Source organism: Ursus maritimus, unplaced genomic scaffold (assembly GCF_017311325.1).
Source record: "Ursus maritimus isolate PB19 unplaced genomic scaffold, ASM1731132v1 scaffold_8, whole genome shotgun sequence".
NCBI lineage: Eukaryota > Metazoa > Chordata > Mammalia > Carnivora > Ursidae > Ursus > Ursus maritimus.
Window position 1 is genome coordinate 47,980,303 of NW_024426996.1, and position 25,863 is coordinate 48,006,165.

At 37.4% G+C, this 25,863-nt stretch overlaps 1 protein-coding gene across 2 annotated transcripts in view; it reads right to left on the reverse strand.

Annotated features, from left to right (window-relative positions):
• GRXCR1 (glutaredoxin and cysteine rich domain containing 1) overlaps positions 1-25,863 on the reverse strand; it is a 299,116-nt gene that overhangs the window by 191,429 nt on the left and 81,824 nt on the right. For both annotated transcript variants that reach the window (XR_571221.2, XR_571222.2), the window contains exon 3: positions 14,106-14,255. The gene's annotated coding sequence lies outside the window, so the exon portion shown is untranslated. The remainder of the gene's footprint in view (positions 1-14,105; positions 14,256-25,863) is intronic.

Below are 25,863 nucleotides of genomic sequence, written 5' to 3' on the forward strand. Positions count from 1 at the left end.
AGTCCTACCTAATTTATGGAAGTATTAATTTGAAGTTTGGGATGCAATAGTCTTTAAATCAAAGTGTGTTTGTTTGTTTTTTTTTCTTATAAGATTATAGTATATGAGCAAGTAGAAAGACCAAATAGAACCCTATTTTAGTGCGAGAGTAACTAAAATTAAAGCATTAGGGAATATGAAGAAGTTCAAGTGAACATGAGAACTTGGGAATTGTTTTCTATGCTGAGCAGAGGACACACTGGATGAACAAACACAGCTCTAATAGGAACTGCCTTATCCTCCAATTAACTCTCTGGCCATAGCTCTGACCTCAGAAATGCTACTGTTGGGGTTTAGAGCAGCAATGGTCACTGACTAGTAATCCAGGAGAATTTGCACATCAGCCAAGAAACATTGCAATTGGAAATCTCCGCACTGCAGTTCTCCAAGACAGGCTGCAAACCTGGGAGCCATCCCTAACTCTTTCCTCTCAACTTCCTATCAGTTGGCCTCCCAGTACTGTGGACTTACCTGCAAGCATCTTTCCATACTGTCCACAGCCATGGTTCTCAACGGTACCGTGTTCATTCATGCACTGATCATCTCTTGTTTGTTTTGATAAAATGGTGTCCTTTTGGCTTTTGTGCCCTCCTCTATGCCCCACTCTGGCACAAATCTGATTGCAGAAATTTATCACTTAAAATACTCCAATAATTCCTAATTTCTTTACTTACAATTTGGTGTGAACTAACTTCTCTAGCACCTGCCTTATCAACCCTGTTCTTGGCAATAATCCTTACAGATCTCAGAACAGGTCATCTCTAAGTCTTTGCACATGGATGCTGAGACCAGCCAAACTGGAGTGTCCACCCCCATTGCTACTACTCTAAGGCCAGACGGCGTTCGATTATAAACTTATACTTAAACACAAGTCCCAAGGTACCATGGTACTGGATCTACCTATTAGCAGCACTGAATTTTGTTCCTCTATGTAAAGGTAAGAGAGCTTCATCCACCCAGACCAGCCCAGAACCTAAACCAGTCTAGGAAGAAACCACTGGGCAGTAGGGTAGACCATAGAGGGACTGCCTGAAACCAGCAGCTAGACCTCTCTAAGTATGACTTGAACAACTATCCTGAAAAAAAACCTACATAGGAACAAAATTAAGAGCCTATAGCAACTTCCATTTCCTACATTTTCATAACTTCTTGGGGCACTGAGGACAGACTTGTTCCTAACCTACTACTCCTAAATACCTATAAAACAAGCAGCTAGCATAATTCCTCATCTTGCCTCCTCCAAAAAAAAAAAGGAATTTTTAAAAGGACCTCGGATACTGTATAATTCTCTTTCTGCATTAGAGTGATTTAAGTGATGTATTTCCCAGAAGAACCCAGCAACAGTAGCCTACCTTGTTCAAAAGGAAGCATCGATATTATGGAACTAGTGTTAATCTGGGTGTGTGATAAAGATATTGTGATTATTACTCAAAAAGAATCTTTATGCATTAGAGGTAAAGTGTTTACAGGTGAAATTATGTATACCTGGGATTTGCTTTAAAATAACACAATACAGGAGGGGGTAATCACAAATGAAACAAAATTGGCTGTGAGTTTGATTATTTTTAAACTGAGAGATTAGTGCATGAGGGTTCATAATACAATTCTCTCTTCTTTGGGATATGTTTTTTAAAATTCCACAACAATATGTTTTTTTTCAAATTCTCTTTTAAAAAGAGAGAATCTTTATAGCTGGTTGATCCCATTTGTTCCTATAAAAGGGGAAAACCTCTACAAGACATATCAAGGGAGACATGTCAGGGGTTTCAGATCTCCTTTAGGAGATTTTTCTGAGGATTTCCTATAATATCACTCGGCTCCCTCTATTTGAAAACATCTCCTCTCCCATCCCCACCTTCCCTAACTCTTTATTTATTCTTTACTGCTTAGTGTAGACACACCCCTTCTTGGAAAGCCTTATCCTAATGCCATCATCCTGCCTGTTTGTGGGAAGTGTCTCTGGAATGCTCTCCTAGCACCCCGTGCCTACTTTTATCAGGGCTGTGATCACACTAAATTTTATGTATTTGCTCACTTGCCCATTTAGAATTTATAACAGAATCCAAAATTTCTGAAGATAGGAAACACATCTTACTGATCTTAAGAAAAGATCTTAAAGCACACACAATTTGCTTTATCTTTGATTTTCTGACAGTTCTCTGGATTTAATGTCTGGCCTGACGAACTTTCCTACTTTGAGAATCTTCTGCATGTGGAGAGGCCAGGAATGAAAAGTCTGTTTCAAATCCCTCAAGCCCTTAATCTTTAACACGTCCTCTAAATTATGCCTGAAAGCTGATCTGTTTGTTTTTTTTAACTCATCCCTCTCTCTTTGTATAATAGGCCATAAGGTGGAGCAAGGTAGCACTTTCAAAGTTCTGCATGGAAATCTTCTTAGCTACATCATGGTGACGTGGGAGAGCGACGTTCTTGTCTCATGGAGTTGAAGAATGAATCTTTCGGACAAAGGAGAGTGAGTTAAGCAATAGTTTTATTAAGTGAGGATACAGAAAAAGCTCTCAGGAGTTAGAGGGGTCCTGACAGGGTTGCCACTGAGGGCTTTTAGGGTTGGTCTTTTATTGAAAGCTAACCAGGGAACTTAAATCCTTTTAACATCTCTATTGATATCACCACTGAGCAAGGATTAGTGCTAACATCTTTAATGGCTCGCTTCCTTTTTAGGGCCCAGCAATTCTGGTGGTCACAAGCAGCTGTTATAACAAGACCCCACCTCTGACACCTGGGACGGGATGGTCTGATTTGTTTCCTGATCTCTGGTTTCATCTCCCTCATTTTTGAATATTGTGAGCCTGATCCCATGGCCAACTACCTATCTCTCCCTATCTAGCCTCACCTGTCCGTTACTCAATGGGGTTCATTAGACACATTTTCCATTGTCCCTATCATTGCAGGAAACAGTATTGATAACCTTTCTTCTATTACACAGCAAGGGTCTCTCTTCTTCCAACTTCCAATAACATTTCTCACTCTTCTCTATCCCTCACCACTAGGCTACTTGAGCTCCTTTTAGGAACTGCTCACAGGGACCCTTAAGACTTCTATGAACAGTCTCCTCAAGTCTACCCACCAACCAGTCCATGTGTTCAGTGTTTTTTATGGCAGCACCCAATCTCCAAATACCAAAATCTGTCCTTATTAGCTATCACTCCGTAACAACTCACTGAGAAACTCAGTAGCTTAAACAACAATCATTCTCTAACATCTTGTGGTTTCTCTGGGTCAGGAATTGGAGAAAGGCTTGGCTGGGCAGTTCCGGTTCAGTATCTCCAGGGAGCTAGAACAGCAAGAGCATGGAACATCTGGGGACCAACCAGACACCTCTCTCCTTTCCTACTGTCTTGGAGCTTTTCCACATGGCCTCTGTGGATGGGATAGCCCGGACTTCCTCACAGCTTTGTGGTCTCAGAGCAGTCAAACTGTTTACACGGTGACGGAAGGCTCTAAGAGCAAGCGTGCTAGTGGACGAGGTACAGGTTACATTGCCTTTTTTGACCTACCTCAGAGGTCAAGTCCCTTGTGTCACTTCCTCGTATTCTGTTGGTCAAAGCAGTCACAAAAGACCACCCAGGGTAAAGGGGAGGAGATATTAAACCATCTTTTAATGCAAATAGTGTCAAAATCAGATTATTTAAAAAATGTGGGAAGGAAAATATGGTTGTGGCCATCTTCGGAAAATGCAATCTGCCACCCTTAGTTGATCATATGCAGATGTGTTCCAGAGCATTGTTGTGATGATTAAATAAACTAACACAATAAGACTCCTCTAGCATCCAACAGGTACTTAGTAATGTTTGCTATAGTCTTTGCCCCCACCAAGAAATGACTCAGTACAATATACCTTCAGCGGATTTGAAGAGTATTTTTTTTTTAGGTTAAGAAAAGCTTATTTGAGAATCTAGCTTGACACTTTACTATTAAAAGGTTCCTCTATAACTCTAAAAAATAAACAAACAAACATGGAGCTATTACATACCACCGAGTAAGAAAAAATATACACTGACAAACTCTTTAAGATTACTAAAGTCTTAAGAAATTGATGTTTTGGCATTATCTTTCAAGTCTCACTTCTGCTATCCCCAAAAACAACTGAGAAAAATAAGCATAACAGTGTTTTTGCAGTATTTATATAAGAGTAGATGTAGTTGATAAATTATAGTTTAGGGCAGATGCTTCTCGATTATAGCCAAGTATCAGTCTCTCTCCTCCTATTCCTATCTATTTCTTTCATAAGTTTCAGATGAAAATTAGAACTCTTCTCACCCAAAGGGTGATTATTTTTTAGACTAAGCCAATCATGGTAAATTCAGTCCCCTTCTTGGCGGTTGATTTAAGAATGGGCAAGCAAACAGCAACTCTAGCCTTTTAGATCAAAGAGAAAAAGAGGAGTTGGGGCACTTCTCACTCATACAAAGGGTCATGAGAGGGGAGCAGCAGCTCTTCAGTCTTTGAACTTTGTTTTGCAAAGATGTGATGCTTTGAGTTTCCATGGCCATCTTGCAACTATGAGATTCTAAAGTTAATAAATCATACAATCTTAAGGTTAGAAGAGCAAAAAGGTGCAAAGAGCCTTAGTTCTTGATGATGTCCATGAGATACCAAACTAACCAATCTCAGAACTCCCCTACCTCAGGACTTCCTACTAAGTAAAATAATAAATATCCATCCAGCTTAAGCAGACTTAGGTCTGATTCTGTAGAAGAGCCTCAGACAGGGATGTGAGTGCACATAATATACTAAGAGAGTGCTTTCCAGACAAAGGGAGCAAAAGCAGCAAAAGAGAGCAGGCGAAGGAGCTAAGCAAGGGTATAGCCTCACCCTGATTCCAACTAACAGTCTGAACCCACAGGGAAATATGGAGCATAAATATTTTACAGCTGGCCTTTAATATGCTTATATTAATCATCATTAGCTAAGGAAAATTCCTGGTGAAAGAGCATGAAAACTCTGACGGCTTCTGTTCAGCTGTTAGCAGACAAAATTCATAGCATTTAGAGGATAGGTACATTGGTCTGGTAAAGGAGACCTGAACAGAAGTCTAATAGCATCCACTGGAGTCCAACACTTGCATCAGTCAGATTCATGTACTTCCCTAAGTTCATTCAATTCAGACACAGCTTTTCTGGGATTCTGGTTGGTCACAATTCTTGGAAAAACTTACAAAAGTAAGGTAATGGGACAAACTACAGTTGCTACTGCTTAGTTGGTCCCAAGGCCATTAACTGAAAGGCATCACCCATTCTAGATTTCCTGCTACTGCTGATTAAGGTAGTTCATCTTGTGGGGTAACCCAGACCCTCATCACTGAGGAGTTTGAGCCCTTACTTACTCTATGATTGCTCTACTTGTCTATATAATGTAAAAACTGAGATTGGGGGTTCCAACAGTTGTCCAGTGGATCCTCTGATTGCCGCGTATACTCCTCTGTGCCCCCATTATGAAGGAGCAGCCCTACTCCCCTTAGGCTGATCAGATTATAAACCAGAACTTCTGAATACATAGAACCAGAACACAAATTCCCCAATATGGATAACTTAGACTAAGTGTGATTCCCTAATATGGATGACTGGGAGTAAGGGTGAGCGGGGCCATTCCTATCTCACCTCTTGATTCTCAGACCATATAGTCTACCTATTGTGAACAGAGTGTCATTCAACGACTATTGGTTTAAAGTGTATACCACACTCTGAAAGCACCCAATTCACCCAGGTTATAAAATCCAAGCTGATGCCCCAACTGGGTATTCAAAAAGCTCTTTCAAAACTCTTTCAGGCTGGAGCTTCTAGATGGTGCATTATGGAGTAGGACAAGTGGGTCCTATTGTCATGTGTCTACCACCATACCTCCTTTGCCCTAAATTAGGTCTCTTGGTCCAAGGCAATGTTATGGAAGACCCCATGTTGGTAGATCATACACTTTGTGAGCCCTGAGATATCAGTACTGGCTGAGGCACTGTGGACAGGAAATACAAAAGTGTATCCAGAATATATGTCAATCCCAATCATGATGAATTATCACCAAATGCCAGAGTCACATCATTTCTGCTTGTCAGTACTGTGCCTTGGCTATTGTTTCCCAAAGTTAGCTTAGCTGGAAGGAAGCAATCATGGGAAAGGGCAATGAATTCACTTTCTGCAGGCCTATTCATTCTCATGTGTGGCTGATGAATGAAACATGAGGGCAGAAGGGGCCTGATGTAATCAACTTGTCTTAATGTGGCTAACTGGTTTCCTGGAATGATGACATCATATCAGGGGCTCAACACCAGGTTTTGCTGCTTATAGTCTGAACATACTGCCTCAGAAGTAGTATATCAAACTCAGGGAGAAAAAGTCTGAGTAGTTGCACCCATGCAGAGGCTCCTCTCTGAGGCTGTAGTTGTTCATTCTTGAACCCATTGCCCAAGCACTGGGATAGTCAAGGACAAAGGCTAGCTGTCTATTTGGTGGTACAGTGGTTCTGCTGCAGTAAATTCTCTCTAGTGAGCATTAACACACAACACAAAGATCTTCACACTTTGTGTTCACTCCCTCTGCATACCTCTTTCCCCAGACTTCCTTGTCCCTGACCTTCTAATCTTCCTCTTTCTCTTTCATACTTCTAACCTAACAACTAAGCTGTTTGCTCATCTGTTTGCTAACACCTCCACCTCCAATCATCTCTGCTCTAAAGGAGGCCATGATGGCACTCTGGGTTTTTAGGTTTCAGCATAAACTCAGACCCTATATTCAATAGTTTCTGCATATAAGTCTAAAGGGACCCTTAAAAGATCTGGGTATTCCCTTTACCCTAATGATTAGTTACTCAAGTAAATGATGATAAATTCCTTTGAGAAGGGACTAAGGGAATAACTACTGTATATATTTGCTATGGTATTAAAAGGCCTTTCATGATGGGAATTTGGTCTCTTCAACCAACCGATAAGTTCTATGGCTGATAAATCACTAAGGTCTAAAATCTGGGTAAGAGATCATGACTTTCCATTAAAGTCTTCTGTCCATCCTTTCCTGAGCTCTTCTAATTACATATTTTATGCAATACCCCTTTTTGGCTACCCCTATATCTTGCCCCTAGGAATACCATGTTCTATTGACCATTTCCACAGATTCCTGTAAAATCCTTGTGATCTCATAATTTATGGGGCCCAATGAAAAATGAAAATGTGGGGCTCTTTGTTAAGAAATTAAAGAATTACAATGAAATTCAAGATGGTGACAGCATAGCATTAAACAAAGTTGGGAGCCCATTTAAGCACAACTCAGACATCCATGAAGTAGCGCTGCCTTCCTGGGTCAGGTCTAGCTGAAACTCATTCCTAATTTACTGCCAATTACAGCTATTATTCCCACTTTGCTTCTGACAGTTAAGTGCTGTCATCTGGTCTCTGTTATTCTGGGATTCTATCTTCTCTACTGTCATTGGGGAGCCCAGTCTTGGAGTATCTCCTACCAACAGCCCTGGCCTACAGAGGAGAGCTGATACTGAGTTTCTTGGAGATGCTGGTGCTTCCTGCACTATTGCAATTCTCGTTGACTTGCAATTCCTTCCCCTAAAGTCTGCTATGACATTTCTTATGTCTGTAGTTCATTTAATACTCACTTCATCACATTAATGATTAAGCTTCCAAGATTCACTCCAGCAGTATCCTGGGATTGTCTTCTAGGGCCACTACCAAACTTTTCCTTATCCAAAGTTATATCCTACAATTGTTTGGTCCCCTGCTAGACAAAGTCCCCAAGCACATTCAGGAGCTACACCTAGATCAACTCCCACAGTTCCTGCTGGCAGGTGTTAGGCCATCCTACTGCTGCTTTGTGTACAATCTCTCCCTTTTCCTAGGATCCACAGTTTCCCACTAAGGTTTACTGAGTGAGATCTTATCTTAAATGAGTCTAATGACAGATAGGGGCAGATCTTAAGGAGTACAAGCATTGTTTTTAAGGGCATTTGCCTTATTTGAAGTCTCTACATATTCTTCAAGGAAGAAGAAGGCCTTTCTATTTCAATGAGGAAAAGTGGATCACTTCCACAAGTCCTGAGGATCTAGAATATTAGGTGGGGGTAGATGAAAGTTAGGTGCTTAAGTCCAACAATCCAAATAGTTCATATATATAAACTTTCTATTTTCACATAGTTTAACAATGAGAATGGGTCTATATAAATTCCCAAGAAATGCTATAAAAAGATAATATATATTTATATGTATATACAATATATGTATGTGTTTATATATATACCATATATAGTATATATGTAAAAGCACTAAAAATATCATATGATATACATGTATATAAAAGCATACAAACTAAATTCTTATCTATTGTAAGGGACATAGAAGGGATTTTCACTCCTATACCTTTATATTATTTTTTTTTCTTGGATCTTCACTGATAAGAGTTCATTAAATCACAACCTCAGTTCATAACATATTATCATTATTTGCCCTAGTAAGGCTTTCTCTTGTTTATATTATTTACTAATATTTACCTACTTATTTTTGTCTTCTTCTTAGTTCTTTCCCAATACTCCATAGGCAACTATTATAATGTGCTTCTACTAACATTGTGTATTGAATCATCAATCAGATTCACAAAAACCAAGTCCTACCCAGCACCAAGCTTTACTAATGATTATTCAAGTTTACAAGAAAGGAGTCATATCACATCAGAACACAACTTTCTAAATCCCTTTTTCACATTGGAACGCATTTTGGATTCAGAGTAACTAGCACTATGGCCAATACAAAATGGCACAAGAAAGCCTCTTAGTTTTGTGGGTCTCTCAACCTTTATCCTCTCTAGTCATGTAGCAAGAAACGCTATGCAATTAACTTCCATTATTCAATCCAGCTATGGCTCATAAAGCCATGAACTGAAGACTAATTTATTTTATTTATTTATTTTTAAAGATTGTAGAGACAGCCATAGAGAGGGGGAACACAAGCAGGGGGAGTGAGAGAGGAAGAAGCAGGCTCCCAGCGGAGCAGGAAGCCTGATGCGGGGCTCGACCTCAAGAACCTGGGATCACGCCCTGAGCCGAAGGTAGACGCTTAACGACTGAGCCACCCAGGTGCCCCTGAAGACTAATTAATAATGAACAATCAACACACACCAGGTTGGGCCTGCTATAAAAATTCCTTAGATAAGAAGTCGGGATATAGCACCCTCTGGAAGATCTTCAATTACCTTCCCATTAGTAAATTCCATTAATTGGATAACAAAGGGGTCTGGCTAAGGTCAGAACTAATTTAGGGAGAAAGGAACCAAGTATATAGACCTGTTTATTAATCTCTTTATAATTTTTAAAGTTTACCTTTTATTTTGATGCACTCTTGCAGCATGCATATTGCCTTGTCAGCATGTATGTACACACGATTACACTGAATATTTACCTAAGTGTTGCACATTTACATTAAAATTCTGATTGGTACCAGTCTCTTTTAGCTCTGTGTTTTAGAATTTATCATACTGCTACATGAACACCTAAGCCATTGTTTCTAATTGCTCCATACTACTCTGTTGTATCTATCCGTTCTCCTAATGATGGACAGCCAGCTTGCCTCACTTCCTCAGCACCAGAAACAATGCTGCAGGCAGTATGCTTAGATCTGAGAATTTCATTAGGACGTATAATCCAGAGCATTATGCCTGGGCCATAAGGAACAAATATACTTTTTTTTTATTAAATAATACCATCTCCAAAATGAATACATTCAGACTATATTCCCATCAGAGACATTGAGGATCCCTATATCCCCACATTCCTGCCAACACTTGCCATTACCCAACTGACAGGGGTAATAATTACAACAGAGATGTCTCACTTGGTTTTGGACCCTCTAATTACCAGTTACTGTGAGTATCTTGAGATTTGCTTATTACCTTTTTAAATTTCTTCTCTAAATTGTTTGTTCATATTCTTTCTACATCTTTCAAATTGCAGTTGAAATGGTACATTCCCAACTCAACTTCCTCTTAAATGAATTCCAAAATTTTCCATGGCCACTCAAATACCACAAGACAAAAAGGGAAGTGCAATGAAGGGGCAGTCAGAGTAGCAAGAGCTAGCAGTCTTCACTAATTGTGGCAAAAATAACTTACTCTTGTAAATGTCCCTAAAACAGATAACAGTGTAAATGTCTTAGGAGGGTCCCTCCTAAAGCAAGTAAGGAGCCCTGAAGCAAAGCTTTGTTTGTTTCATGGTAAATCTATTTGGGGTCCCATGTATATATGGGTCCAAAGTGAGCCGCTATTTGGTTTACGTCTTTGTAGTTGCTTGGATTTTATCAGTAAGCATGTATTAAATTATCTTATATAGTTTTCAAACATCACTGAGGATTTCTTAGAATCTCCAATGATACTTTATATTTTATTTTCAATTTAAATTTTACACAGCCTGCCTACTCCCTCACCTTGCCTAATAGAGGATGAGTCCTCTGACCAACAGGATTTCCCACCTTAGGATGTCATTCACCTCCATGTCCTTAGAGGCATTATTCCCTCTAGTTTTCATTATTTTTGTCAGTTACAGAATCTAGCTAACTAAGACATTGCTAAGAAAAACTCAGTCTACCCTCTTTCAAATTAATGAATTACTTCATGCATTTGTCTAGTCAACAAATGGTTCTTGAGTCCCTACTGTGTGTTTAAATGTTGAGTTCAACAGGAGGAAAAAAGAAAATCTTGTTAACCCTCACAGAGTTTAATTTTTACTGTAAAGCATTCCCCTTACCAAGAAGAAAGTTGAGAGCATATGGGGAATATATAAGTACTTTATTGTTTCCTCTTATGATGTAAATAACAACATGCCTTTTCCTGATAACCATCACTATAAATTTGTAGACATTGAAATGGATCATAGTGGTTTCTGCAAAAACAAAGACTGTCTATATGTTTGTTCCCTTTTCCAGGGGTCCACTTACCACTCAACCACTACAGTCATGTACATACATCTAAGTCAGAATGGTCCATGCAAAGTGTTGAGTGTTCCTTTTAATGCCCCAATAAATGCAATGCTGACTTAGATACTATCTTACTGGATTAAAATTCTTTCCCACTGTGTTCATGCTTCTTTCCCTCAATTCACTGTGAATAGACATAACTGCAATAGATGTAACTCCCCCCATTGAGAAAGATCAACACATCCTAATGAAAAAGAACAAATACTTTCACAATGAAGTTGAAAATCCATGCATTTTTCTTTTGAATAAATGTTTGGGTTTTTTCTTAACATAGAATTCATGGTGCAAGTTATCTATAGATAAGTTTAAGCATCGAAGATGTAGTTCATATATACAATGGAATATTACTCAGCCATCAGAAAGGAGGAATACCTACCATTTACATTGACATGGATGGAACTGGAAGGTATTATGCTAAGTGAAATAAGTCAATCAGATAGAGACAATTATCATATGGTTTCACTCATATGTGGAATATAAGAAATAATGCAGAGGACAATAGGGGATGGGAGGGAAAACTAAATGGGAAGAAATCAGAGGAGACAAACCATGAGAAACTCTTGACTCTGGGAAACAAACTGAGGGTTGTGGATAGGGAGGAGGGTGGTGGGATGGGGTAATTGGGTGATGGGAATTAAGGAGGGCACCTGATGTGATGAGCACTGGGTGTTATATGCAACTAATGAATCACTGAACATTATATCAAAAACTAATGATGCACTATATGTCGGCTAATTGAATTTAAATAAAAAATGATTTAATAAGCATGGCAAGTTTGGCAGATACTTTCCAGAGACTTCCATATTTATACCCTAGCTTATCTCTTCAGCCTTATCATCTGCATTTTCTGCATTATAATTTGCATCTTGGCAAAGTTCCCCAAACAGACCATGCTATTTCATACATCAGCATTTTTAGTCTCACTCCAACTTCTACCTGGAATGCATTTCCAACATTCCAACATTCATTTCTTCTCCTACATCTCACTCCACATTGAAAATACAATTTTGATCTTGACTCTTTTCCAATCACACAATGCCCCTCTCCTGAGACCCAAGGCACCCTGAGCATCCTTAATCAAACACTTAGTCTCTTGAAATGATCTATTTATGTGTCTGTCCAGCCCACCAGCCTAAAAGTTCCTCGAGAGCAGATACTGTGTCATACTCATCTTTATATATCAAGCTCTGACCACAGTCCTTGCCACAGAGCACATAATTATTGTAATCATTAAATATTGAAGAGAAAACTCAACTAAAATAACTTCTTAGAACAGAACTTTGAGTTTATACAGTCATAATAACCCCCAATATGAACTCTGTGGCTAAACACAATAGGTAGCTTTTGACACAGGGAATTTGAGGAACGGAGAAAGGATCACTGGCAATCTTCCATTAAGGTCACTCGTTATCATCCTTTAATTAAAAATTTTAAATGCCAATTAATATATTGTTGCATGGAACATATTAATAACCTATTCCTTGATGATAGTATAATGTATGGCTTAGCAAAGAGGTTTTCAAACTTTGCTTTTTGGATTTAAGGTAGAGATTGTTTAGTGTTTATTTTTTGTGTACATATTTTAAGGTGACCCCTTTTTTTCTAAATAAAGTCTGAGCAGAAACATGAACAAATGAAATAGCTAAAGTGATCAAGCTAGTTGAGAGTAGATGAAGTGATGAGGAAAACAGATGTAGTGCCTCAGAACTCCTACTGCTCCTTGAAGCTCTCCATGGCAATCATCTGTAGGCATCAAGGACTGTCCTTGGCTGGAGCGCCGAACCACATTTGATGTGCAATGACTCTGTTCCTCCATCCCTGCATGATCACCTATTTCAATTTTCTTTTCTTTCTTTCTTTCTTTCTTTCTTTCTTTCTTTCTTTCTTTTTTTTTTTTTTGAGTTGGGCAAGTAGATTCTGAAACTGCCGACTTTATTCAGAAGTACCAAGTGTTCATTGCTTCTAGGATTCTGAGCTTACTACAGAATGCTAAGGAGGGGGTTCTGTAAGTGATAGAGAATTACCTGCTTCACATGTTTATTATCTTTCTTATTATTTAACATGTATTGCATAAAAAAAGTGCTAACGAGCAATGTTCCTCAATTTATAATGTGCATATGAAGCATCTGGGATCTTGTTAAAATGAAGGTTCTGACTCAGTGAGTCAGGAGCAAAGTTGGATAGTCTACATGTCTAACAAGCTCCCAGGTGATGCCAATGCTGCTGGTCCACAGATGGTGCTTTGAGAAGCAATAAAGGGTGCAAAAAATGGATGAGCTATAGTCTCCAATTCTCACAAAGTTCAGTCTCACAGGAGGCACAGACCTAAACTGTAAGAACTCAAATACAAGGCAGCAAAGGGCGAGTAATAAAGAGATGATGAACACCAAGCAAATCATAGTGAGAAATTTGCAACATGGGTAGTTTTCAAAATCTCACTTCAAGTGCTTTAAGTGATGTAAAAGAAATAAGAAAGACCATCAAGAAATCAGTCAATAGGTCCCAAAAGAAACTGAATACATCCTCACAGACTTCTGGTCCCTTTCTGCTCATTTTCTTAGCATTAGAGAATTGGGATTTTGTTTACTATTACCAGCATACTTCTGCTTTCTTATCCCAGAGACAGCAGTAAAGGAAGATGGACCCCAGAGATAGGAAGCTGGAAAATGCTAGCTTCTTCATGGTTTCTGGAAAAGCTTCCTAGTCACTGGCAGAGATGTCACCTTGCAGAGAGATAGTAAAGCCCCAAAACTGTCCTTGTTATCAAATAGCCTGGCCCACTCTTAGGCGTAGGTGTCCAGGTGTCAAACTGAAAGGGAAGACAAATGCAGATCTGCCCACACACATAGCATAAACTGCTTTGGAAAATTCCATGGTATGTAACAGGCTACTTCTCTGTACTCTCACATTTTGTTAACAGGCTAACAGCTGTACTTTCAAAACATAGTTTTACAAACCTGGATATCTTTGTAATGAAACCATAAGATCACAGGATTGAAAGCCACGTTGATACCATCCTGTGAATGTGCATCAGGATTTCACTCTCAGAACCCTGCTTCCAGGAAACAGACACAATAGCCAAACTAACCTGCAGCCAAGCAGTGAACGAACAATCCTCTTGCTGAAAGAATTGGCTCCGAATTCATCAAGCTCTTTTTCTCAGAAAGAAAACTCTGGTTCGGTGGTGTTCGCCCATCTTTTTTTTCAAATTGATGACACTGCAGTGATGGGCTGCACTCTGTAGAAGGAAACACAGGGCATTTGGAATAACCAGGCTGTAGGCTTTGGGCAATGCCTCCTAAGTTCAAGTTTCTTATCCATAAAAGAAAGGTAATAAAATCTATTACAGTGATCTGACACAATATTGTGAGGATTTAAAGAAGCAAATGTATGTGGAAGAACTGTACAAAGTACAAAATAATGAGAGTGATAGCCAATATTCACTGCGTGAATACTATGTACCTCGAATTTTCTATGTATTACCTAATCTTATACTCACAGTAATCTGGTAAGTTACATCTTTAGTTGGCAATGTTACATCATTAGTAAGTAGCCAAGTATAATGCACATTTGTTATTTCTTGGTCTCCAGCATCGTCTCTTTCCCACTGCATTCCAGCTTCCTTATAGGGAATCGTATCTCATTCATTAAGAATAGTCTTCATAGGTAGGGAATAGTTGACTTCCATTACAAAAGTTGAATGTCTAGATCCTTCTTTCCACTAGACTGGTACTGGAAGAGAGACAAAATGTAGCCACTCTTTTCTGGGACTTTGACCATTGAGGAAGTAGTGCAAGGTTTTAAAAACACGGTGAGGTCCCATTCAATCAGAAGCTGCATCTTGATCTGACTATTTCTATCTTGAGAAATTTCCTGTAGTACTCACCCCAAACTACTGGTTTCTGCCTATGTCAGGATATGGTTCTCCAAACTTCAGATTTATTATATCTTAACAGTTTGCCAATATATTTACTTTTTGGTTAAGTTAGCCAACATTTGGTTTTTTGCAATCAAAAGATGCTAACTGATATACCAAGCCAGGATCTCAACCAAGGGTAGCGTGAAATCCAAAGTCCATGCACAAAACTAATTAATGATACCATCTCTTAGTAGCTCCCTTCAAGTATTAAAACATACAGTATTTCTCATTTCCAACCAACAGCTGTATTAATCCATGACCCACTTATTAATTCATATAACTTACCTTATAAAAATAAACGTAAAAATTATTTCTAAGTGATAATTTAGAAATTCTCATAAGTGCCATAGATTTAAGGTAAAATCATTGAGTCATCTGGGAAACTGAGTCGTAGAGCTGACAAGGAACCTATGAGATCATTTTCGGCTACCTTTGTATAAATAGAAATATCAATAATTTAATGAAAACAACATCTGGCAGGCATAAACATTCTTCTTCAATTTGGTAGGGGATGCAACGGCTACACTGCCCAGATGCAATGCATTACAGATCAGTCTCACCAAATACAAACCATAAACAAAGACTACAGAAATGAAATTTATCTTTGAGCTTTGTCTTTTTTCAAATTTAAGAAATTTCCAAGCTCTGCTAAGTAAGTGTATTATTCCAGCAGCCCCTAGAGTAGTCTAAATGACCATCATGGACATCAAACAATAGAGAGCTTTCAAAAAGAAAAAAAGAAAAATGGTTCAGCCACAGTTTAATTTCCTCTCTACTTTCAAAAGAACATATATTCTCCGGATGCTTGGGAAAAGGACTTTCTTCCACCCTCTCGACATTTTCTTTTGTTTGTGCTGGATGAAAAAAAGAAGCCATAAACTGATCTAGGCATTTAGATTTGCAGCTTTCTAAAGAACGGGCTGTAGGGCCAGGCATATCACATGTGGGAGAGGGAAAGGGAGGCACAGCATTGGGCTGCTACATTTGTGTGAAGCTGTTACCACTCACCCCAAATGTAACACACATGCATCACATTGGAATAGGTACATGGGACCGAACGAAATTTTCGAAATTCCTTGCCATATGCAAAAAAGCACTCACATTTGTTAAATATCATTTTCCCCACTCCAAGGTTGAAACGTTTTCATTTAGCAGGTATTTTTTGAGCACTTTGAGGGACTATGTTAAGCATGCTTTGATCTCAAATCAATACCTCACTCACTCGGAAGTTCCAAACCAAAGGACCATTTTATAAAACATTACAGAGTCTTTCTAGTAACGCTGGTAACCCAATCTGCTTGAATATGCCCAAGTGGAAACCACAGAACGTGGAATTTCATCATATATAAGATATTATCAGAAAGTAGGCTTTATAAATTTAAGCAAAGCATAATTTTAGCAAAGTAAATACAATTTGGTCAAATAATTAATTTGATGATGACTTTTATTGAATGTGTGACTTTAGAATCATGTAAGTGTTAAAAATACTTGATCTAAAATAGTGAATTCTGTCCAATTAGAAGTTTTAAATAACCATATCCTAAAAAAATTAGATGAATGAAAATATGGGCATTGAATCTCCTCAGAAATCTCGAATGGAATTACTTGATGGATTTGGAACATAATTAGAGATTCACTTCTTTGAACACATTCAGAGAGAAGTTTAGAACTCTCAGTATACATAGAACAGAACTTCTATGAAGACATTGCAGGAAAAAAATACCTATAATGACATGGCCCAAGAATATCACCTTTAACATGAAAGTCACTTTTTTTTTTTATGTAAAGTTTGATGATTCATCAGTTGCATATAACACCAAGTGAACCATGCAATACATGCCCTCCCCACCACCTATCACCAGCCTATCTCATTCCCCCACCCCCCTCCCCTCTGAAGCCCTCAGTTTGTTTCTGAGTCCATAGTCTCTCATGCTTCAGTCCCCCTTCTGATTACCCCCCCTTTCTTTATCCCTTTCTTCTCCTACCGATCTTGCTAGTTCTTATGTTCCATAGATGAGAGAAACCATATGATAATTGTCTTTCTCTGCTTGACTTATTTCACTTAGCATTATCTCCTCCAGTGCCATCCATGTTGCAGCAAATGTTGAGAAATCATTCTTTTTGATAGCGGAGTAATATTCCATTGTATATATGAACCACAACTTCTTAATCCAGTCATCTGTTGAAGGGCATCTCGGCTCCTTCCACGATTTAGTTATTGTGGACAAAGCTGCTATGAACATTGGGGTGCATATGGCCCTTCTCTTCACTACGTCTGTATCTTTGGGGTAAATACCCAGTAGTGCAATGGCTGGATCATAGGGTAGCTCAATTTTTAACTTTTTGAGGGACCTCCACACTGTTTTCCAGAGTGGTTGTACCAACTTGCACTCCCACCAACAATGTAGGAGGGATCCCCTTTCTCCACATCCTCTCCAACAATTGCTGTTTCTTGCCTTGTCAATTTTTGCCATTCTAACTGGCATAAGGTGGTATCTTAGGGTGGTTTTGATTTGAATTTCCCTGATGGCTAATGATTTTGAACATTTTTTCATGTGTCCGTCAGCCATTTGTATGTCTTCATTGGAAAAGTGTCTGTTCATATCTTCTGCCCATTTTTTGATTTATTTGTTTCTCGTGTATTGAGTTTGAGAAGTTCTTTGTAGATCTTGGATACCAGTCCTTTATCTGTAGTGTCATTTGCAAATATATTCTCCCATTCCGTGGGCTGCCTCTTAGTTTTTCTGACTGTTTCCTTGGCTGTGCAGAAACTTTTAATCTTGATGAAGTCCCATAAATTCATTTTATCTTTTGTTTCTCTTGCCTTTGGGGATGTGTCATGAAAAAGGTTGCTTTGGCCGATGTCGTAGAGGTTGCTGCCTATGTTCTCCTCTAGAATTTTGATGGATTCCTGTCTCACATCGAGGTCTTTCATCCATTTGGAGTTTATTTTTGTGTATGGTGTGAGATAGTGGTCAAGTTTCATTCTCTTGCATGTAGCTGTCCAATTTTCCCAGCACCATTTATTGAAGACAGTGGAAAAAAGACAGTCTCTTCAATAAATGGTGCTGGGAAAATTGGACAGCTACATGCAAAAGAATGAAACTTGACCACTCTCTCACACCATACACGAAGATAAACTCCAAATGGATGAAAGGCCTCGATGTGAGACAGGAATCCATCAAAATCCTAGAGAAGAACATAGGCAGCAACCTCTACGACATCGGCCACAGCAACCTTTTTCATGACACATGTCCAAAGGCAAGAGAAACAAAAGATAAAATGAACTTGTGGGACTTCATCAAGATAAAAAGCTTCTGCACAGCCAAGGAAACAGTCAAAAAAACTAAGAGGCAGCCCACGGAATGGGAGAATATATTTGCAAATGATACTACAGATAAAAGACTGGTATCCAAGATCTACAAAGAACTTCTCAAACTCAATATGTGAAAGTTACTATTTTTAACGCTTTCACTCACAATTTATTTCAAAAGTTGGTCTAATGCTTTCACTCCATGAACAAACTTTCATCAAAATGGCCTTTTTACAGGATAAACTTCTTTTCAGTTTGTAAAGACTACATCCTAGTCTTAAACAAGCAATCCTTGGTTCGTACTTGCAGCACCATCAAACAGACCTAGAGAGGTAACTCTTTTTGTTTTGTAAATCTTTTTGTTGTACATCTTACTACTCACACCCTTTTTGTGGGTGCCAAAGTGGGGGAAAATAAGAAATGAAATCAATGTTTGTATTTAAGTTTGGAAATATAATGAGAAGATATGATGCGTGCACATGTGTGTGTATTGCATACTCTCTAGAACGTAAGGTCATAGAGTAACAGATCCTTCTCTTCCTATTACAGAGATTAATAATCTTTTTCTCTCAATAAACATGGAAGCAGCATTTATTGAGCAGTAATTATATGCCAGGTACTATACTATATTCTTCAGGCACTTTGTCTCATGTTACTCATCCAAGAACTCCATGACAAGGGTCAGATTCAAACTACAGAAAACTGTTAAATTATTCATTCAAAAATTGTTTATTGAGCAAGTAATATCAGCCGCTATTCTGAGCTCTGAAGACAGAAGAGTAAACAAAAAACACAAAGTCACTGTTCACATATAAAGAACAAAAATAGAACTTAAAAGCATTCACAGGTAAAAGAATATCTTTAAGTATGACAATTTGACTAAAAACAGATCAGTAGTTACAATGGGAGCCAGAAAAATGTTGAGGAAATGTATTCAAAAGTCAATCTGGATTTGTATATTCAACTAGATTCTCATTCAAGAATGAGGGCAAAACAAGTTATTAGATGAAAACAGATTCCCCCATTAAGACACCCTAAATAAAAGCAAATATACTTCTAGAAGAGAACAAATAATCCCTGAAAGGATATCAAAAAGCACACAAGAATGGTGAGCAAGGTAGATTCCAAAAAAATACCATAACGATGGTGCGGACCATTATCCTTTGTGTATGGATATCATCTTACCCATCCTAAAAATTATAAATAAATAAATAAATAAATAAATAAATAAATAAATAAATAAATATATATATAAAATTATATATATATTATATATATTCATATTTATATAATTAAACTTGAAAATATTATTTTCCTTTAAAGAAATTAACATGAATATAGTACCATTTGTATGAAAAGAAAATAAGGTTCCATTTCCTTTTAAGCATAATTATGAATAATGGCTTCTCCTAGGCTCTGCTGTTTTAATCAGTTTGATTTTTATCTTTTTCTATGCTTAAATTGTCACAGCTTGGCCAATGAAAGCTCTTTTTAAGTTGGCTTCTGAGTCCTGTCAACACCACATCAGAATATTTCAAAGTGTACTTGCTTTCTGGCAACAAAATTTTCTAGCCTAATCTTGAAATCTCTCTTCCCAAGGCATAGAATTAGCTCCTCCTAGAAGCGCTGCTATTTTTAGTTAACTTTTACCATTTCTTTATGATATCCCTACTTAAGTGTTGAGTTTGAGAAGTTCTTTACATATCTTGGATATCAGCCCTTTAATTTCTCACAAAACAATCAAATCCTCTTTATTTTATGATTTGATAGATCAAATAATTTCTTGCTATTTTTATTCAAATTTATGTAACGAGTTAATTTTTAAAAATCTGTCCATAAAAATTAAAGTCTAGGAGACAATGCTAATATTTTGAGTGATTCGCAATATCTGTATTGTTATTATTTTAGGCACATTTATTGATATACTCAAATCCTATTTCAGCCCAATGCTTCTAATTTTTTTCAGGCAGGAAGTTTCTTATTTTTCTAATTTTTATAGGGCTATATTTCTAAGAGTGGCATTGTCTAAACTTACTAAGTTTTATAATTACTTAATAATTTTTTTAAAGATTTTATTTATTTATTTGACAGAGAGAGAGAGAGCCAGCGAGAGAGGGAACACAAACAGGGGGAGTGAGAGAGGAAGAAGCAGGGTCCCAGCGGTTCAAGGAGCCCGATGCGGGGCTCGATCCCAGGACCCTGAGATCAGGCCCTAGGCCAAAGGCAAACACTTAACGACTGAGCCACCCAGGCGCCCCTATAATTACATAATAATTACTTTTCATTCAACTATGAGAGAAAATTTTTAAAGTCAACTACTTGAAAAATGCTAAGAAATATACTTTATCCCTCTATACACAGAGACAAAAAAATGAAAAGCTTTGGTAATTCATTTTTTTAATCTCAAATAAGAAAAGCATTACATCTGTAAATGATAAGGCAAGTTAAAATTGGAAAACACCTTTCAGTCTTTGCCTGTAGAGAAAGTGAGATTTGTATGCAGAAAGACAAATTAATCAGGGAAGTTCAATATCTAAGCCCTCACAGAAAAAGCATCTTTAGATCTCTTCAATAATATTTACATGGCCAAATGGTATTCTCTGGTGCAAGACTGATTGAAACTGACACTTTTAACAGTATGATTGCTTCAGCTGGAGAAAGGACCCCTAAGGATAGAGCAGCACCGTTCAATTAAAAGTGCCTGAATGTTATAGAAAATGATACCGATTATCTTGCCTCTGAACCTCAAATTAATTTTGCCAGATAACTGTCTACAATTTAAGTAAGACCATCTCTATTATGTGATTTATTGGAACTATCTTGAACCTCTTGGCCACTTAACATATGACTTTTCAAAAGTAATTGAGAAATGTGTTTCTTTCTCTGGCTAGAATTTAGTTGAGAGGTTTAAGGACAATAACTTGAGATATATCATCTAGACACATGAATATTTATAATCTTTGTTTATCTTTGCCAAAACCAAGCTGCAATTAGAATCCAAATTCTTCACCAAACCATTAGGGTTTTTTACAAAATAAAAACAAAAAGTGATTTTGGCTGAATCTGAAATGATAATTTGTCCCAAACTGTTGCCATTAAGTCCTGTATTCATTCCAGTGGGAAAGCCAAGTGGAGAAATTGGATCTACATTAAAAGGTAGGCTTTCCTGAGGCTGTTTTTATTCTGGTATCATCAGTCAATATATAATTAAATATTTTGTTAGAGTAAAAAATGTGATTTTTTTTTCCCCGAGACAACACAGAAATCCCAACTAGGTTGTGTTACATGTGCCAATTCCAATTGTTTGATACTAGGTTACTTTAGGACTGTGTTGGGAAGGTCTCTGAGGAAGGCTCTGTGGCTCAGTGAGGATGGGTCAGTCCAATATTAGCCAAGAATCAAGTACTAGATACATTTTTTTGCCATCTTGACAGCAAAAGAACTAGAAAGGATTCCCTAGGACATTATCTCTACTTTTAAAAAGATAAACTTTTTTGCCACTTTAAAATCGACTCAGAACATCTGACACATTTTAGTTTCTATAAATACCTCTGAAACTAAATTTTTATGATATCCAACCACATGCCATTCAATTTATTAGGAAAAAAATATTTGAGTGCCTACCAAGAGCACATATGTTTGGAACTGGGAATAAAACAGTGAAAAAAAATAGACACAATTTTGCCCTCATTAGGCTCTTGAATTATCAGGAAGGGAATAATTTTGATAATAATAATCTAAATAAACAGTCGTATCGTGCTTTGCAATGCATTTTTAAACATTAAACCTTCTTTGAATTCCTGGAAAAGCTCAATTTCTCCATGAATTTTTTTTTCAATACATGGCGAGATTTGGTTTGCTAATAATTTTGTTCAGGAATTTCATATCTCTATTTCAAAGGGAGAATGACTTTTAATCATCTCTTATCAAAAAAACCTTGTTTGGTTTTAGCCTCATGACAATATTAGCCTCATTAAATTATTTGGGAAGTGTTACTTGTTCTATTCTCTGGAGGGATTTCTATGGCTTTGGAATTATTTGTTTCTTGATGAAGTGTTATAACTTGCCTTTGAACTTCTCAGTCTGTTTTATTTGTCTTTTCTCTTTTGGTTTTCATTTTGGTTTTTTTAATAGGAAGAGGGCTAGATTTTTAAATACTGATCCAATTACTTTAGATATTATAGGTCTATTAAGATTTTCTGGCTTTTATTTCTTCTTCATTTGGTTATGCTAAGCAATTTTTTTGTGTGAAATTGTCCATTAGAACTAAGTTTTTTAATAAAAGAGTATCCATTCTTTACAGTATTGTAATTTTATTCCATATCCATAGGTTTGTCCCTTTCTCTCCCTTTTCCTGGGTAAATTTCACCAGAGTAGGTACAGAATATATACTTTCACTAAATTAGCTTTTTACCTCACAAATTAAATCAATCTGGTCAATTATTCTGGCTTTATACAAAAAGGCATAAAATTGCCAAAAAATGATAGGCCTTTTGTTGGTAAACTATTCCTTTAATATTAAACTTCTCAGTTATTAAGGTATATTTGTAATTATTCTGTGTTGAGACCCACAAAGAGCAACCATTCTTTCATTTTTATGAAATAACTATCCAATTCTTTCTCATGGCCAATAATAGCATGATGTTTCCTTTTTAGAGTCTTTCTTTTCAAATTTTTACTCATAAGCCCTAAATTTCTCTTTTAGGTACTCCTTTGTGCTCTTTCTAGGGCCTCTACCTATCTTTTAAATTTGAGACACTGAACTTAATATTAGATTCTAGAACTACCTGCTCAGGGGCATATAAAATAAAAGAATGATCTTAAGAACCCAAACACCCAATATGTCATTTTATTTAATACTGGTCTAGAAGCTTTGAATAAGGACATTACACAAAGTGACTAGAGGCAAAGGTCTCTTACCCAGGGGAAATCTTTGCTCCAGAAAAGCTTCCTCATTGCCAATTTTCTTATTAAGACCTCACAGACTGTGTCTTCTGGCTGTTTTCTTGTCTGCCAGCACGTACTTTTTTCAGTTTTTCACAACCCCCAAAACTTACAGCTTTTGCCCAGGCCATGAAGATTTCTTATGGGTTTATATTGTAGAACAAGGAAACTACCTGAGATAACTTTAACTAATTAGAAGGATTTTCTATTTCCAGTAGGTGTCTGAGCAAACAGACTCCAATGTCCGTAAGACCTGAGAAGAAAACTATGCCTACAACCCTTTGGCGTGCTCTCTTCCTTCTCCCTTTGGCTCTGTGATGCCACACATCAACAGGCATTAGATGAAGACATTTTGTTCCTAGGACTGGTGGTTCTGATAAGGCTGATAAGAATTAGTTGTATCTTAGTTACCTACATATCCCTTCTTTGGGGGCAATAAAGGAACACATAGTTCTTTGCGCATGGAAGTCTAAACATCCACTGAATGAATGAACTAATGACAAACAAGTGAACGTTGGTATTGAGTCCTTGGAATCACAAGGTCTGAGGTAAGTTTCCTCTACATTTCAGCAAATACAGGTATTTATTTGTTCCTCAGTTTTTATTTCCCCTTCATGAAAGTAAATCATAATGATCTTAGTCATTCCCAGACAAGGGATGACAATTTATTTTTCTTTCAAGGATAATTAACTCAAAAAAACCAAAAAAAAGTTCACAGAGGTAACCTAAAATATTAGGAAAATCGCTATTTGGTGGGTTTTTTTCTTTAATTATAAAGTGTGACAATGCAAATCAGCAATAAAAATGAATGAAGAACTGATATACGCTATAACACAGATGTACCTTGAAATCATTACATAAGTGAAATTTATAGGAAATATCCAGAAAAGGCAAATCTACAGACACAGAAGTAGCTTAGTGGTTGCCAAAGTTGAGGCAGGAGAAAATATCACTAATGAGTATGAGATTTCTTTTGGAGGTAATAAAATGCTCTACGGTTAGATTGTGGTACTTGTTGTACAATTCTCTGAATATACTATAAAGCATTGAATTGTATACTTTAAATGGGTGAATGGCATGGAATGTAAATGAAATTTCAGTGAAGCTGTTTTTAAAAAGTAAAGATTAAGTGACTTGCTCAAAATGGCATATCTAGTTGGTGAAGCCAGAACTGTGATCCACATTTTCCCAGCTAGTACAAATCTTTTCTCTCACTTTGCTGTTGTCTTGTGGGTTTTTACGCCCTTTTTTTGACAATCTTCATTTCCCTTTTTTTGGTCATTCGCATATTTATATTTAGTTCTCTTTCTTTGTTCTCATTTCTTAATTCCTCAAAAGCTCTCATGCTGTCCCTGTCCAGCTGTTAAGTGGCCTACATTTTAATGATCACAGTGCAGCTTTATTTTTTACTTGGTTCTACCTATTGATCTAATTTGACCACCAAAAGGACATATGGGACTAAACACATGAAACTTGGTGGACAAGACTTTGGAGAAGAAGAAGACTTTAGCGGGATGTGAGCAGCAAGTGGGAAACCACTGAACAAAAGAATGATTCTGTTGCTGGAATCTTATTACATTCATAGACACGAGAGACCGACAAGGGTTGTTTAACTCGATACTCTTACCCAGGAGATTGACTTGCAGCTGGTGTGTGAGAAATGCCATTTTCCAGATGACTTCCTCTCCTGTTACAAAGTCTGGCTACGGCTTCCTGCAAAGTGCTGGATCTTCTCCATGTTCGAGTGTTTGAGACACTTATCTTTCCCCTCTGAGCTGAATTTTTCCACTCATCTTTTTTTAATTTTAAGCGTCCTACTATAGGAAGATTAATTCTTCTCTATTGAGTTCCATTCCTTTTTCAATATTTGTGCAGACGTTGTGATATACCCAACTGGGATAGAGGAAGGTATAAGGTAAACAGTAGTTCACACTATAAAAGAAAGTCATTCTCTCTGCAGGGTATGACCTGAATCAAATTTAAGAAATAAAAATAGACATCTTGTCCACCGTTGTCAATCACTAGGAATGCGATTCAATGTTATTAACAGGTGACTTTTTTTTCTCTTTTCCAGATGAAGTTGTCCAATGTAAATTATCACTGATTTTTAAGTTGCAAATTAGATCTGTTTTCATCATTTGAAACATTCTCTGATGGCTTTAAACAACTTTGATATACTTATCTTCCATAGTTATCATTTACTTTCCATTTGTCCCAAATTATTTGGGTAAATTGTGAAATTTTTGTGGGAAAAACATGTGAATATTGGCAAGTTCACATTGTTCAACCTAACACATAGTAGTAAATATCTAGTAGGACTTGCTTAAATCTACTGGGTGGTGATGGGGAGGTGCCAGGAGAAGGAAAGGTTAAATTGTGGAAAGTCAAGGGGAAACAAGGGAGAAGAAAGAAAATTGGTCTGGATACAGACATAGGAGAATTAAACCCAAGATAGAGGCTTTATGCAACACTGTTATATTTCACATGGTTAAAAAGGAAGGATTATATGTAGCAGACAATGTTAGTTGCTTACCCAATAGACATTCTCTCCCCTTTTTCCTTGCTAACAAAACCCACTCGTGTTTAGGCCGGCAATGTGCCAGTTCCAAGGACTAGATTATCACTAGTCTTATTGATCATGACTTTAATGTCTCCTCTTGATTCCTCCCT